Source organism: Malania oleifera, chromosome 2, assembly GCF_029873635.1.
Source record: "Malania oleifera isolate guangnan ecotype guangnan chromosome 2, ASM2987363v1, whole genome shotgun sequence".
NCBI lineage: Eukaryota > Viridiplantae > Streptophyta > Magnoliopsida > Santalales > Ximeniaceae > Malania > Malania oleifera.
In genome coordinates this window covers 27,978,625-27,984,624 of record NC_080418.1, presented here as the reverse complement: position 1 = coordinate 27,984,624, position 6,000 = coordinate 27,978,625, and positions in this window count along the sequence as shown.

Here is a 6,000-nt window from a genome sequence, read left to right as displayed (position 1 = left end):
AGATTCTGATCCGCTAAAAACGTAGAGAATCCTTCCCTGATCCTCGAAGTAACGTTGGATTTACGAATCAGGCGACGAACGACGAAGAAATCTAGGAGAGAGAGAGAGAAAGAGAAGAGAGAGAGAGAGCTTTGAGTTCTAGAGAGAGAGGGAGAGGATTTCTAAATCTTAGCCAAGAAGCAACCCCAAAATATCCTTTAAAGGCTATTGACTCGGGTGGATTCGTCGACGAATTAGCATCCTCGTCGATGAGTTCGCCATTACCTTTATCGATGAGATGGTGGCCTCGTCGATGAGCCGGATATTTCCAATTTCTCCGAACCTCTCGGCATTCCCTCATCGACGAGCCTTTGAATTTCATCGATGAGGAGCCTTCAACCTTCGTTGACGAATGATGGCCTCGTCATCATTCGTCGACGAAGTTTGCACAATTACCTTTTCACCCTTCTTTCAAATATCAAAACCACATACTACAGTTCGGGTTCTTACATGGCTCTTCTCGGCCTTCAGCGCTTCACTCTCCTCTGGCTCTTCTCGACCTTCGCCCTTTCATGCTTCAACTTCACTCTCCTCTGGCTCTCAGCCTCTCGACTCTCACTCTCTCAGCCTCTCATCTCAGTCCTCTCCTCTCGGTTCTAGTAGCCCAGCCTCACGTCGTCGCCCACACTGCACGCCATCGCCATCACCTATGCCTTACGACGTTGCCCACGCCGCACATCATCGCTATCACCTATGCAGCATGCCGTCGCCCACGCCGCACGCTGTCTGCCTGTCCAGCCCGTCCCCCTCCCTCTCACTATCAGTCTTCCTAGTTCCTAAGTCCCTCTCAGCTTAGTGAGCTCAGGATCTCGACTCTCCCTCTCACTTTTAGTTCAGCGTGACGACATCAACGGTCAATCTCCCTCTCTCGATTCTCTCAGTCAATCAGACCCTGACGATTTGCATCTTTCTTTTCCCATTTCATATATTTTTTTTAAGATTCAATAAATAAAATAAGTATTTTTAAAAATAAAAAATTTAAAATATTAAAATATATAATTATTTATTAAATGGTTGACCCGTGACCTGCCCGTTTATTAAACGAGCGGGTTAGGGTTGACATGTGTGTGACCCATTTAATATTAACCCGTTTATGACCCAGCCCGTTGACGACCCGCCCGCCCGTTTTTCCACCCCTGTCTACAAGTCAAGCGGAACAAATTTCTCGTGGGGTTGTTGTAGACATAGCCCCAAAACTAGGATAAATGAGTTATTTAGAAACTAATTTTTATTCAATTATTGTAAATTAGGAAATGTTAAAATAATATTTTATTGAGATTGATTTGATTGAATCAGGGTTCGGGTGAGTGTTGCGGGTATAATTTTGGGAACCCTACAGGCGTGGTTCAGGAAATCAGGTAAAGGAGAATAAAATTATATCAGTATTTTATTGAGGTGAACTGGTTATTTACGAGCATATAAAATTTGTTATTTATCAATATGATTTTTTTTTAGAACAACTTGAGTATTGGAATATGATGATTTTGTTTAAGGTTTATATTTGGGATAATTGCATATGATATTAAATTCGTGTGACATGAGAACAATTTTTCCTAATAAATTGAATATATTACTGTAGTATTTGGATTTGCATGTGGAAATTTATTGATCTGTTGGACTACTGTATGGGAATGTGTTGATCTGTTGGATACCTCTGTGATAATGCATTGATGCGTTTGTGTGAACTAACTGGTGTGGTTATTCGTTTGCATCTCAATATAACGTTGGCCTGAGGAGGTTGTTATATTGCCTAGATGTAAATCATGATATGACATTGACAGGTCGAGGAGCTCGTCATATTATCATTTATATGGGGTAGGACATTGGCAGGTAGAAGAGCTTATTCTACTGATGTACGATGGGTAGGTCATGGGGATTAGATACTGGTGAATAGTGGTGCCTGTGTGGGCCACGTGTCGCGGAAGCTGGAGTGGTGCCTGTGTGGGCCACGTCATATCCTGTGTGGATAATGGCGCCTGTGTGGGTCATGTTATGTATCTTGTGTGGATGGTGGCGCCTGTGTAGGCCATGTTATGTACCCTGTGTGGATAATGGCTCCAGTGTGGGCCACGTGTAGATAAGAAGTACGTAGGTACCCGTGTGGGCCATGTACTGATATGTATGCAGTTGCTCTATATGAGTAATGTATTGAGGACATTGGAAGATGAGGTATAAGTTGCATGATTACTGTGTGGATGTGTTGCGCATGTGAATTTAATTAAAACATAATAATAATAATAATGATATAGCATATTGTGAATGCATGTATGTGCATGCAGCGAGGTAAACATACCACCAGGGGCTTGTTGAGAAAGGCGAGTGCTTTATTAGGTAGTTTTTTGGTATCAGTGCAAAGGGATGCTACTTGCATGGGCGGGTATATATCCCAATCCTCAGAAACCTTCGCCTTTAAAATAATAAAGATATGTGTACTGACGGCGAGGTAATACTTCATCTGAGGGCTTACTGAGTAAGGTGAGTACTCCGGTAGGTAGTTTTTAGTACCAGAGTAGAGGGAAACTACTTGTATGGGCGGGTAATCTTCCCTACTCTCGGGAACTTTCGCTTGCATAAAAATTATGTACTTGTGCATATTGGGTGTGTGTATGATATCAAACGTCCGTAATGTTATTAATGATACGTTTTCTCAGTTGTTATTGATGTTATATGAGAAGCAATTTATTTTGATATATAAATATTAAAACTCATTTGTCACACACTATAATAATTTATTCCACCCTTACTGAGAAGTGTCTCACGCTAGTAGATTAACAACTTTTCAGGTTCTTTTGGGGATCGAGCTTGAAGGCCTAGACTGAGACTATTTTTGGTGGTTTCTTTTTAGGGTATTGTGAGATACTGGTATATATACAAATATATTTATTCTGAGTTATGTTTTAAATACTGGTTGTGGATACAGATATCTGGATGTTGTAGTGTTCGTTTTTGGGTTGTTATATAGAACTCTGGTATTTATTTGAGGTTATTTATTTATGTTCCGCTGCGTGCTTGTTAATTATGGTATCAGATACGGGTGATTGGAACACGTGGCACCCGGTCCCCACTTGTCGGGTTCGGGGCGTCACACACACACAGACACACAAAAATATATATATCTTCGTTTTTCTATAAAATCATCCTGTATGCCACTTTTTATCATTTCCATATAAAAATTTGATTTCATCACAATTATGTATATAAAACATAATTAAATTTCCATAACTTCATTTCTGTATAAAACAATTTAGTGTATATATATATATATATATATATATATATATATATATATATTTCGTAATCTCATTTTCCTCAGTGCAAATCATATATCCCAATTTCAATTACATTCCCAGTATAAACCTGTTATCTCATATTTCTCAAGCCACACAATTTTTATCTAATATTTATAACATAATAACCAAAGGCAAAATATCATATTTCATTTTCACATACTTTAAATCAATAATTCATTTCCCAAAAATAGCTGTTATAATTTATTCCCCTTACCTGACTTACTGAGAGGCCCGCTAAAACCCAAATCCTATGCCCACAACGTTTGAAACTTAAAACCATAAAATTCACATTTTTCCCAAATCAATCAACTCATCTTTTATACTATTTCTCTTTTAACATTTCGTAGACCCTATATACTCCAAATAAATACTTAAACCCCAAAATACCTTACTTACCCTGATTTTGGAGTGGTGCCCAAGGACTCCAAATCAACAATCCGCTCCGGTTAAGTTATAGAGAATCTTCCCACAAACTCCGTGGTGACTTTTGATTGTCGAAACGGGTCAAAACAGGGCCAAAATCGAAGAGAGAAGGGGGAAGAACCAAAGGTTAAAGAGAGAGAGAGTGAAGAGGAAATGAATTTCCTAGCTGAAATCTAATTTTAACACACACACACACACATATATATATATAGACCGTTGGCCACGTCCATTCGTCGACGAGACACGTGTACTCGTCGATGAACCACAGAAGGGCGTTCATCAACAAATGTAATGGGTTTGTTGATGAACCCTTAGTAGCCTGAAATTCTTTGCTCTCAATATATTCTCGTTGGCGAGACATGTGTACTTCATCGACGAGACCTAGAAAGACATTCGTCGACAAAGACCATGGGTTCGTCGACGAATCCCTGTTGATGCCCTTCCTCTCCTTATTTTCTTTCTCTTTCTTTTCTTTCCTTTTATTACTTTCATAAATTAAATTTTTCTGGGTCTCTACATCAAAGGTTTATGGAATTTATAAAATCTCATCTTTAAGGGAGATTCTTTGAATTTTTTGAAACTTCAATGGGAGGTATGTGTCTTTTTACTAAACCTCGCTAGTGACCATTGTCTTTTACCTTAAATTTATTATAATTAACATTAAATGATAAAAAACTTACTTTTGAATCTAGTAAAATAAACAAACCTTTTAAATTTATTCAAATTAAAAAAAAAAAAGGAAATTCCATAAACTTTCCTTTGATATTTTAAATTTTAGACACTTACTTATCTCAAAAGGCTTATCTTTGTAGGTTAGTGTTTTTCTTATAAACTTCAAGAGTTTATGAAAATTTTAAAATCTCATCCTTAGGGAGATTCTTTGAATTTTTTGAAACTTCAATGGGAGGTCTGTGTCATTTTACTAAACCTTACTAGTGATCATTGTCTTTTACCTTAAATTTATTATAATTAACATTAATCGATAAAAAACTAACTTGTGAATCTAGTAAAATAAACAAACCTTTCATCAACTTATTCGTTAAATTTATTTATATAACACATTATTGAAGATTGACCATTGTTAGATAATGATTATCCATTTCTAAAAAATAAAAATATGTAGGCCAAATAATAATAAAAAATAGATTAAGATTTGAAATATCCATATATGGATTGAGACGTGTACATTTGGGTGTTAATTACCATTAAAAATCACCAATCGCTAATTTTCATAAGAAAATATTTTAAGGAAGAATATACTTTAAAAAAAACTTGAGAAAATAATGTTTAAAAATGTTAAAAAGGTGAAAACTTAAACAAAAAGTACATGAAAATATTTTCCTCATATATTACTCACATAACAAAAGTTATAAAATATTTTCCCCTTATTTGATTATCTAAAATATCAACAAATGTTTTTTTTAATAAATACTAGTCTAATGCTCGAGTTTTAATAGTTATTTGCATGATAAATGTTACTCTTAATATTATTACAAAGTTTTAAAGGCAATCTTATAAAATTGTAACTAAATATGGCAAATCATTGAATTCTATAACTAAGGTATGTATTTAATACAACGGAAGGAAAAAAAAAAGGTGACAACATGTAATCTAATTTGAAGCCAAATAATAGTATTAGAAATTTCTCAACACTGCATTTGGAGGATGAATTTCGGACTGTATATTTTTATTTAAGTGGATTTGGAAAAATTTTAATACAATTTTATATTATATCTTATCCAAATTTAACACAAATTCAGATCCAAAACCTTTCCAAATATAGGATTAGATTCAATGATGGAAAGATAGAAAATGTAGTTGAAGGTTGCAACGAAATATAAGAAATCATTTAAGAAGGTTAGAAAAGGAATATGCATTATCAACAAAGATGGTAAAAAAGAGGCAACAATATATAATTGAATAAGAAATCAAATAATAGCACAAGAAATATCTCTTAATAGGATTGCTATTGAGAATGAAACCAAATGGATTATATTTTTTAATTTATAAGTATTATTTTTAAAATTTTATAGTATTTCATATTATTCATCATTGTGAGTTTATTTAAAATCTTTCTCGACTAATATATATCTGAAAATTTTAATTACCCTAATGCATGTTAAATTAATTAACATATTTTTAATTTACTTAATAAAAGTTCCTTTCAATCAAATGCATAAACCAAAGAACTTGCAAATGTTATGTTTCGAATTCAAAAGTCTTAACTTGTTTAAAATAAACACCCCAA